Source organism: Equus asinus, unplaced genomic scaffold, assembly GCF_041296235.1.
Source record: "Equus asinus isolate D_3611 breed Donkey unplaced genomic scaffold, EquAss-T2T_v2 contig_800, whole genome shotgun sequence".
Taxonomy (NCBI): domain Eukaryota; kingdom Metazoa; phylum Chordata; class Mammalia; order Perissodactyla; family Equidae; genus Equus; species Equus asinus.
The window spans coordinates 427,260-438,986 of record NW_027225517.1 but is presented as its reverse complement, the minus strand read 5'-3'; the positions used below and the strand labels follow the sequence as shown (position 1 = coordinate 438,986).

Below are 11,727 nucleotides of genomic sequence, written 5' to 3'. Positions count from 1 at the left end.
CTCAAAAAAAAGAGAGAAAAAAAGGGGGGGATTAAAATGGTACAGCTTTTGTAGACAATCGAAGTTAAGTTGCCATCAACTTAAAATGGACTGCTTTCTCTATGAGATTTTTATATAAGCCTCATGGTAACCACAAAGCAAAAACCTAGAGTACATTCACAAAAGACAAAGAAAGAAGTAACAGCATACAACCACGAAAAATCACTAATGTACAAACGTAGGCAGAAACAGGGGAAAAATAAACAGTGGAAATATAAAACATCCAGAAAGCAATTAATAATAGGACATTAGTAAGTCCTTACATATCAATAGTCTATCTAAATGTAAATGGATTGAATTCACCAATCAAAAGGCAGACTACTGGATAGATAAAAGAATAAGACTCAGGGTCAGCCCTGTGGCCGAGTGGTCAAGTTTGCGCACCCTGCTATGGCGGCCCAGGGGTTCACTGGTTCGGATCCTGGGTGTGGACATGGGACCGCTCATCAGGCCATGTTGAGGCGGTGTCCCACATGCCGCAACTAGAAGGACCTGTAACTAAGATATACAACTATGTACTGGGGGGATTTTGGGAGATAAAGCAGAAAACAACAACAACAACAACAAAGAATAAGATTCAACTATATGCTGCCAACAAGAGAAACACTACAGCTTTAAGACACACATAGGCTCAAAGTGAAGGGATGTAAAAAGATATTCCACACAAGGGGAAACCAAAAGAAAGCAGAAATAGCTATATTTATATCAGACAAAATAGACAAAGGCAAATATAGAAACAAGAGGCAAAGAAGGTCATTATATAATGATAAAGGGGTCAATTCATCAAGAATACATAAAAAACATAAATCTATATTCACCCAAAAGAGAGCACATAAATATATTAAGCAAATACAAATCTAAAGGGAGAAATAGACAACAACACAATAATAGTAGAGGGCTTTAGTACTCCACTTTCAAGAATAGATAGATCATCCAGACAGAAAATCAAAAAAGAAATGTTTGAGGTGAGCCCTGGTGGTTGTTTGGTGTGCTCTGCTTTGGTGGCCTGGCTATGGTTCCCAGGCATGGACAGACCTACACACCACTCCATCTGTCAGTGGCCATCTGTTGTGACAGCCCATATACAAAAAAAGAGGAAGATTGGCAACAGATTTAGCTCAGGGCGATTCTTCCTCAGCAAAAACCGGGAAACATTGGACTTGAATCACATTAGAACAAATGGACTTAGACATTTATGGAACACATTATTCAATAGCAGCAGAACACACATTCTCCTGAAGTGCACACAGAATATCTCTAGGGTAGATCATATGACAGGACACAAAACACGTGGTGGCAAATTTAAGATTGAAATCATACCACGTATCTTTTCTGAAAAGATTGGTGTGAAACTAGAAATTCACAAGAAGAAACCTGGAAAATCTACAAATATGTGAAAACTAAACACGCTTCTGAACAACAAATGGGTCAAATGAGAAATCAACAGAGAAATCAAAAGAGAAATCAAAAATATCTTGAAATAAATGAAAATGGAAACATAACCCACCAAAACCAGTGGGATGCTACAAAAGCAGTTCTGACAGCGAAGTTTATAGCAATAAATGCATGGGTTAAGAAAATAGAAGACTCTCAATAACAACCCAAATTTACACCTCAAGGAAATAGAAAATAAGAAAAAAATAAGCCTAAAGTAAGTATAAGCAAATAAATTACAAAAATTAGAGTGGAAATATGAAATAGAGACTATAAAAACAGTAGAAAAAAATCAACAAAGTTAAGAGCTGGCTTTCAAAAAGATGAACAAAGTTGACAAACCCTTAGTGAGACTAAGAAAAAAAGACAGAATACTCAAATATGTACAATCAGAAATGAAAGAAGTGACATTACATGTGATATTACAGAAATATATAAGATCATGAGACTACTATGAACAATTATATGCCAACAAATTGAATAGCCTAGAAAAAATAAGTAATTTCCTAGAAAGATACATCCTACTAAGACTGAATCAGGAAAAAGTAGAAAATCTGAATACAACAATAGTGATTAAGAAAATTGAATCAGTAATGAAAAACCTAATACTGACAACCCCAGAACCAGACGACTTCTCTGGCAAATTCTACCAAATATTTAAAGTAGAATTAGTTCCAATCCTTCTCAAACTCTTCCAAAAAGTTGAACCAGAAGAAAAGCTTCCAATCATATTTTATGACGCCAGCATAACTCTGATACCAAAGCCAGATAAGGACACCGCAAGAAAAGAAAACTATGGACCAATATCCATCATGAATATAGATGCAAAAATTCCCAATGAAATATTAGTAAACTGAATTCAACAACATAGTAAAAGGATTACACCACTTGACCAACTGGGATTTATCCCTGGGATGGAAGGATGCTTCAACATGCACAAATTAGTAAATGTGATACACCATATTAATAGAATGAAAGATTAAATTCATATTATCGTTTCAATAGATGAAAAGAAAGTATAGGACAAAATAGAACATTCCTTTCATGATTGAAACCCCAAAAAATAGGATGTGGAAGGAACATACCTCAACATAATAAAGGCCACATAAACAAATCCATGGCTAACATTATATTCAATGGTGAATAACTGAAAGCTTTCCTCTAACATCAGAAACAAGACAAGGATACTCACTCTCACCACCCTCATTCAACGTAGAACTGATAGTCTTAACTAACACTATGAAGCAATATAAGGAAATAGTAGACATCCAAATTGGGAAGGAAGAAGTAAAATTGTCATTATTTGCAGAGTGCGTGAACTTATATATAGAAAAATCCTAAAGACTCAACCAAAACACTGTTGGAAGTAATCAATGAATTCAATAAAGTTGTAGGATATAAAATCAACATTCAGAAATCAGTTGTTATCCATGAGCATGTAATAGCTTTCCATTTCTTTGTGGCTTCATCAATTTCTTTCAAAAATATCTTACAGTTTTCACTGTGCAGGTCTTCCACTTCCTCAGTTAAATTTATTTCTAGGTATGTTTTTGTTTTGTTGCAATTGTAAATGAGATTTTATTTTTGATTTTTCTCTCTGCAAGTTTATTGTTAGTGTATAGAAATGCAACTGAATTTTTATGTTGCTTTTGTACTCTTCAACTTCGCTGTACTCGTTTTTCATTTCTAATACTTTTTTGATGGATTCTTTAGGGTCTTCTGTTGTAAAATCATGTCACTGCAAACGGTGACAGTTTTACTCTTTCCTTTCCAATTTGGATACCTTTTATTTCCTTTTCTTCCTTAATTGCTCTGGTTAAAACTTCCAACATTATATTGGATAAAAGTGCCTAGAGTGAGCATCCTTAGAAAAGCATGTTTTGATCTTAGTTAAATCCCCCGAAATTGAGCAAATTATTATTTTTTATTCAGTGCTCAATTATTAACTTCTACAGTGTGTTTGGCTTTATAGACATTGTCTCATTAGATGCTAGATAATCCTATTATCCAAAATTTTGCAGGTGAAAACAGAATTTAACAGTGGGATAACATCATTAAGAAATTGCAGAACTAGGACTCAAGATCCACCCCTCACCCCAGAGTAATACTGACATTTTAGATTAGAGATGATTATTTCCACTGAAGTTTAGAGAATTTGAGTAAAGAGAAAGGATCTGAGGAAGGGTGTAGAAGTAAGAGAGGGAGGAGCTAAAAATGAGAGCGACTGAGGACCACAAACCTTGTTCCACTTAGATCTTATTGGAAGAATTACATGGATATTGAGAGAGCACAGACCACTGTTTTCTATAAAGCAAACCCTCTCACCTTCCTCCAGACCCTCCAGGAAGAAACAGTTCTTGCCAAAGGTTGAAATTGCTTAGCTCTTTTTCAAAGGAATTTTCCAAGTGTTCTTATTGCACTCCAAGATGGATGCTTTTGGCCATGAAATTGGCTGTCTGCTCACAGCCAGACAGATGGCCACAACTAGGGATCCTCTTAAATGTGTTACTCGGGCAGAGATGAAAGGAGAAAGAACAATTAGAGGGAGAAAATTCTCCAGATACTTGTTCTCTGGTGTCATGGTTGTCGTGGAGTTTTTTCCCTGATAATTTCATGCCTCAATTTACCATGTCCCTTCTGATTCAATTCCCCACTTCCCTATGATCCTATTACTACCGCATAATTATAGCTTTTCTTATAACAAACTTAGAGTCATTTGAGCTGGAAAAGACCTAGAGATCTTCTAGTTCAATACCATCGTTTTCAAGTGAGGAACTTGAAGCCAGAGGAGCTAAGAGATGTGCCAAAGATGACACAGCTTGCTGGTAATATAGCTTGATAACAATAAATTAGACTTGTGGACACTTCGATGTTTACAAAGCACCTTCATTTTAGATATATGCATACACGCATTTTCTCAACTGCCTGATCAGAATCAATAATCACAGCAGCCCTGTGAGGCACACATGGCATGATTTCCTACGGGGCAGGGCCACAGCCTCTGGGTTCTGGCACTGGCATGTGTGCCAGTGATCTGCTCTGAAACCTTGGATGAGGGTAACCTGTCCCTGCCAGGAAAATTCGCACCTGGATGTTGCCCCAGTGCAAGAATGACCGGCAATATAATAATTTCCAAAAAAATTTGTCTTTAATTTTTACATACCAAATTTTACAGATTATTTTATTTTACTGAAATACAAATAAATGCTTCACAATTAAAAGTAAATAAAAGAAATAAAGAAAATCAATGAGGAAAAAACTATCTGTGAGGCTTCCTAGGTTCTTGTCATTTCTCTACATATAGTATTTATCAGAACCTAAATTCTCAAAACATAGGGTTTTAGATATCTGGGTCTCATCAAGGACAAAGGCCATTTAAAGTGAATTCAGTGTTGGTGACACTGCCCCAAAAGATCACTTGGTGGTGACAGCTAAACATAATGGCACCAGGAATCAAGGAGCCAGGTTTTCACTTCTCTCTACCTAGTGATCTGTGACCTACAAAAAGTCACATACATATTCTGTTCCTTGTCATCCCTACAGGGAAAAGAACTCCTGCACAAATATTGTTCATACTGAGGTAAAAGTGTTAGCCTTTTTACCACCCTCTTAAGCACCTGTTTGATTTCCTTGTTCCTCATACTATAAATAAGAGGGTTTAACACAGGGATAAAGATAACATAGAACACTGACAGCACCTTGTCCAGCTTCTAGAAGTGGCTAGAGCTTGGAAGTAGGTACACAGAGAGGCTTGTGCCATAATAGATTGTCACAGCTGCCAGGTGGGAGGCACAGGCTTTGAAGGCCCTGGCTCTGCCTCTGATAGAAGGTATTTTCAGGATGAAAGCTGCGATGAATCCATACGATAAGATGATAGGTAGGAGAGAATTGAACCCAATGAAAATACATACCAGAAATAGAATCATTTAGCTTATGAAGGGTTTGGAGCAAGACAAGTTAATAATCTGGAGTGTGTCACAGAAGAAATTTGGAATAATATTGGGCCCACAGTAGTAGAGAAGAATTCAAGTAATTGTTTGAAATAGCTACCAAGGACATGACTCCCATAGACCCCAGCAGCTATCTTCCCACAGACACCAGGAGCCATGATGGCTGGGTACTGCAGAGGCCTACCAACAGCAACATATGTTATAGGCCACAGCAGCCAAGAGGCAGTACTCAGTCTTTTCCACCCAGGACCCAGAAAAATACTGGGTGGTACAGGCAGTGAATGAAATTGTTTTTCCATCCTTTAAGAAGTTTTTTTTTGTTTTGTTTTTTTGATAATTTTTTTATTTCTATTTGTGGTCATCGCTTTCCCACTTAAATAAGTCCCTTTAGCATTTCTTGTAGAACTGGTTTCTTGGTGATAAACTCCTTTAATTTATGCTTGTCTGGGAAGCTCTTTATCTCTCCTTCCATTCTGAATGACAACCTTGATGGATAGAGTATTTTTGGCTGTAGATTTTTTCCTTTTAGCAATTTAAATACATCATGCCATTCTCTTCTCGCCTGTAGGGTCTCGGCTGAGAAGTCTGCAGACAGCCTTATGGGCTTTCCTTTGTATGTCACTTGTGGCCTTTCTCTTGCTGCTTTTAGGATTCTCTCTTTATCTTTAATTTTGGACATTTAAAAGAACTTGAAAACACAAAGGCATGAAGAGACATGAACCCCTATGTTCATTGCAGCATTATACACAATAGCCAAGACTTGGAAGTGACCTAGGTGCCCATCAAGGGGCAAAAGGATAAAGAATATGTGGTATTTATACACAATGGGGTACTACTCAGCCATAAGAAATGATGAAATCTGGCCATTTGTGATAACATGGATGGTCCTTGAGGGTACTATGCTGAGTGAAATTAGTCAGAGGGAGAAAGTCAAATACCGTATGATCTCACTCATAAGTAGAAGATAAAAACAATGACAAACACATAGCAATGGAGATTAGATTGGTAGTTACCATGGGGAAGGAGGGGAGGGCAAAAGGGGTGACTAGGCTCAGACGTGAGGGGATGGACTATAATTAATTTCTGGGTGGTGAACATGATGTAATCTACACAGAATTCAAAATATATTACTATGTACATCCGAAAGCTATATAATGTTATAATCCAATGTTACTGCAATTAAAAAAAAAGAAGTCTGAAAACATCCTTGGGTAGGTGGAAGAATAGCAAATGTTTATAAATGACAGGAAACTGAGAAAATGTACATAGGTGCATGCAGGTGTGAGTCCATCTTGATTAGGATGATGACACCCAGATTCCAGATTAGGGTCACAAGATAGATACCTAGAAAGATTGGGAAGAGGACAAGCTGCACCTCTTTTTCATCTTAGAGTCCCAGAAGAACAAACACGACCACAGATGAGTGATTTCTATCTGCTTACATGGACCTGCTTGATATTATCTGCTGAGAAAAAGATGAGATAAGGAAATGTTTTCATCCTCAAAAAACACAAAGAAATACTCTTCATTTTTCCAGGAAAGCAGGTGACTAGATATACAACCTTGAATCAGAAAGTTGAGCTAACCTTGTGTAATCTCTGCATATATCCATGTATAATCACCAACCTTAATAGAAAACTTCTTTTGGATAAATACTATCATTCTCTCTTTGGGCTCCAAAGAGAGTAATGGACATCATTTGTACATTGTCTCCTAAAATGTCTGAATTTCATGTTTTTCCATTTCATATTTAAGTAGTATATGAAAATTGGAAATAGCCTAAATTAAGAAAATACTTTCATCACTGTATAGGGTGAAACAGAATGATTCTGCTCAGGAATCACTCTAATATTAACTCAATGCCTCAGGAAGCCCCTGAATCATCCTGGGCCTCATATGTCAAATGAGGATGATGGAGTAGATGCTCTTTAAAATTTCCTTGGGAATTAATATTCAAATAATCTATAATTAGGGAAGGTGGACAATTCCATAACTGTCTTTCTGCTTTCATAACTCTTGGAGAGATATAAGAATAGTGCAATGGGTTGGTGGGTATAGACACAAACCAAGAAGCACGTTGGAAATGGATGTGACTTAACCAACTTTTGACTCTAGGAAGGCTTCTGAGAAGTTAGACAAGACAACGTTGTAAGAGCCATTATGCTCCCTTTCTTGCAAGTGCCAATTTTTCTTTCTGTGAATCAGAGATATTCATGAGTTAAACTGTCTAGGACAATGATTCTTGATATTCTTTGGGTCATGGATACTTTTGAAAATCTATTGGAAACTCTTGACCCTCTACCCTGCAAACAGCCACCACTTCCACCGTCGCATGCGGTTTTATTAGATTCTCAATCACCCTTGATTCTATTCACAGTTCCTAGGTTCATGGCTTCTCCTACATAGTAAAATGACTTGAACTCAAGTAGGAGTTTGGATGTTTAGGCAATGGACATGGGGATTAAGAAACTCAGGCGGGATTTCTGGAAGTTCTTTCTGTTTTCTCATTGAAGCCAGTCTAGGGAAGGTAAACACTAAGTGTTCAGGCCAAATGGTAAATAACAAAACCAATATTTTTCATTGGGCACTGTTTGCCCCCTTCGAGATGCTATAGCTGGCATCTCTCCAGATGGTCATTAGAACACCTCCCACCACAAACACATTTTTGTTCAGATGAACTCAAACTACAAAGAAAATCATGGGAAGCTGTGAAAGCTAGAAAATAGATGTCAAATGTAGTGTGAGAGTTGTGTATACAGGTAAATGTAGAAGTCTTGGAGATTTCCCTTAAAACGGGCTGTGGAATTAATGAAATAACTTATGTCTATGTCTATGCACTATAAATATTTGTCAGCATTAGCCGACAAGAATATTTTCCTTATTTCTAACCATTTCCCAGTCTCCTAGTTCCAAAAATGAGTGCAAAGAGAAAATTCCCATAGAAGCATAAGGTAAGTCTGAGAAATAAGTTAAAAGGGATCATTTCCCAAAATCTGATCACTCATTGCTTCATGGTGCACTGTTTTGAGAAGAATTCTGAAGTAAGGAAGAGATTCATTAGAAAATAAATTCAAGATGTTTGCCATCAGTACAGAATGAGAGCTGGTAGCAGACAGACTATGCATTTACCATCTTAGACCTAGGTGTGGCTTTCCACAATGAGACTGAATGGAGGCATAATCTTGTGAGAACAGTGAAGAAAATTGCATTCTTCCTCATCATAACCAAAAATCAAGACAACGAAAAGATTTATTGAGCAGCTTCGGTGTATAATGTTATTCTCCCTCTACTTGTGGACATATTCACCGCTTCCTCTAATGTCCATTCATTCAATATGGTAACCATAAGCCTTGTGTGCTATGTACTAAACAACGATAGCATTCTGAAAATTGCCTCTATATTTCTGTTCTATGTCTCTGGAATACCAATTAGATGTATTCTTGCTCTGCTCTCCACATCAGTGAAACATTCATTATTTTTGTTTCTCTACTGCGTTCAGTTTAATTTTTAATAGATGTCTCTTCTAGTAAATTCATTCTATCATAAGTTGTGCTAATTGGCTGTTTAATTCATCCATTAATTTCAAATTTCAATTATAATATTTGATTTTCTCTCAAGAGTTTCCATTTTGTTCCTTTCCCAAAGAGTCAGTTTGGTTAGTCCTTTATTGTTTCATCATACTTTCCATAGCATCCTTTATTTAAACATATTCAACATACTTATTTAAATTATTATTATCTATAATTCAAATACATAGTTTTGCAAGTCTGATTCCATAGTTTAATGATATCGCTGCCTCTTATTCAAGCGCCCTGTTTATTTGTGTGCCCAGTGATATTTTTCATCTTAAGTTCGTGTTTCTTTAAAAGTTATCTCTAAGAATCTATGATTCTTATGTTTAAAATGTATTGCTTCAGAAATGATTCATATGACATCTGTCAAACACTTTGGGGGTGACACCAACCCAGAATCTCCTTTGATAAAAATGTTGACTTGGTGTTTTTTGAAGTCACAATAATGACAATATGTAGGCTGCAATCCACATAAGTAGATGGATGAGATTAAAATTTATGAGGGGAAGGAGTGGCAATAGTAATCCAACACTTGTTATTTATTGTCCTGTTATTGTCCTTCTTTTTGTTCCATTTTTTATTTTAAAGATTTTTATTTTTTCCTTTTTCTCCCCAAAGCCCCCCGGTACATAGTTGTGTATTCTTCGTTGTGGGTTCTTCTAGTTGTGGCATGTGGGACGCTGCCTCAGCGTGGTCTGATGAGCAGTGCCATGTCCGCGCCCAGGATTCGAACTAACGAAACACTGGGCCGCCTGCAGCGGAGCGCGCGAACTTAACCACTCGGACACGGGGCCAGCCCCTTTTTTGTTCCATTTTTGTAACAATGAATTTGACATCCATCCACCAACAAATGCCTTTGTGGAAGTTGTAATATCTAGCACTAAATGCCACGGGTCCAGGAGGAATCTCACCCACCTGTGCATCCAGTAATAGGCAGACAGATCTTTGTATGGGATGCAGAACCAGAAGGAGCCAATGAACCTTCCTAAAACCATCTTGATTATGGCCACATAACGCCTGGAGAGTGTGATGACAACCATGAATGAGAGAGACTTTGTTGAAGCCCAGTCTTCCTGAAATGGAAAGCCAGTTCACAACTGGAGCAGAAAAAAAGTGTGAGCTGGTCACAGTGGAGACACTAAAAGGAGCTTCCCCAGCACCACCCTCTTCAAGATAACACTGCATAGGCTGAACTACTCAGCAGTGGCAAACACTCCTGCACAGGGAAAGAGCCGTGAATGAGCACCCGGCTACCCTGGCAGTGCAAGACACAGATGAGGAAATCCTTTCTCTCTAGGGTTATGTAGACTACTGACCAGGTAGACCGTGAGTGTAGGGAGAAGGGAAATCAGGTAAGAGATAGAGAGAAATACCAAAGGGAGTTAAAGGGGCACAGGGGCTCAGGATTTCAGTAGGAAGCCCACTCATGAGCCTCTAGGAGTATCTCACCAGAGCATCTCCCCTCCAGATCCATGCGAACCAACAAGCTCTCATTGTTAAATCCACACCTCCTCCTCATCTGCAGCTGGCTGCTTGTGCACATTCCTGAATGTAGCAGTGAGAGAAAATCTGGTAAACTGAGTGCTCTCAGAAAAAAAGGAAACAGCCTATGGAAAAGGGAGAAACCACAAACGTGAGCAGTAGTGCCACCATCTGGAAAACAAAAAAGAGATTTCCAGTAGCCAGCCTGGTGAGTGACAAAAACCAGAGAACACAGAATAGTTTAGGATTTCAGCCACAAGAGGGAGCAAGAAGAGTGCAGCAGATCTACCCACAAAAGCAGAGAAAACTCCAGACCCGTTACTTACACTGCTCACAAAACTTAACCTGAAATGAGTTAAAGATTTAAACATAAGAACTAAACTCAAAAACTCTTAGAAGAAAAAATAGAGGCAAAGCTCCTTGACACTGATCTTGGCAATGATTTTTTTGATATGACACCACAAGCACAAGCAACAGAAACAAAAATCAACAAACGGGAATACATTAAAGTAAAAGGCTTCTATACAGCAAAAAACAATTTAAAAAAAATGAAAAGAAGCCTACAGAATGGGAGAAAATAGTTCCAATCCATTCATCAGATAAGAAGTTATGATCTAATGTATTTAATGAACGCTTGCAACTTCATAACAAATATCAAGGAACCTGATTTAAAAATGGGCAGTGGAACTAAATGGACATTTTTTCTAAAGAAGACATTCAATGGCCAAAAGGAACATAAAAAGATGCTCAATGTAGTTAATCATCAAGGAAATGCAAATCAAAACCACAATGAGATATCATCTCACACCTCTCAGAATGTTTATTATCAAGAAGAGAAGAGAGAAACTGTTGGCAAGGATGTGGAGATATGGGAACCCTCATACGCTGTCATGGGAATGTAAAAGGTTCAGCCACTATGGAAAAAAGTATTAAGTTTCCTAAAAAAATTAAAAATAGAACTACCATTTGATCCAGCAATTCCTCCTCTGGATATATATCCAAAGAAAATGAAAAAATATATATCAAAAAGATATCCTCATGCCCATGCTTATTGCAGCATTATTCACAATAGCAAAGATATGGAAACAACCTAAGAGTCTGTCAATACTTGAATGGATAAAGTAGACGCTATACACACACACACACACACACACACACACACACTGGCATATCACTGAGTCATGAGAAAGAATGAAATCCTGCCATTTGCCGCAACATGGACAGACCTGAGGGTGTTACACTAAGTGAGA

The 11,727-nt window shown here is 37.6% G+C and overlaps 1 pseudogene; it reads right to left on the bottom strand.

The window, feature by feature from the left end:
- Positions 1-5,183: 5,183 nt before the first annotated feature.
- On the bottom strand, positions 5,184-10,538 carry LOC139044303 (olfactory receptor 5AN6-like; annotated as a pseudogene).
- Between the last annotated feature and the right edge of the window lie 1,189 nt (positions 10,539-11,727).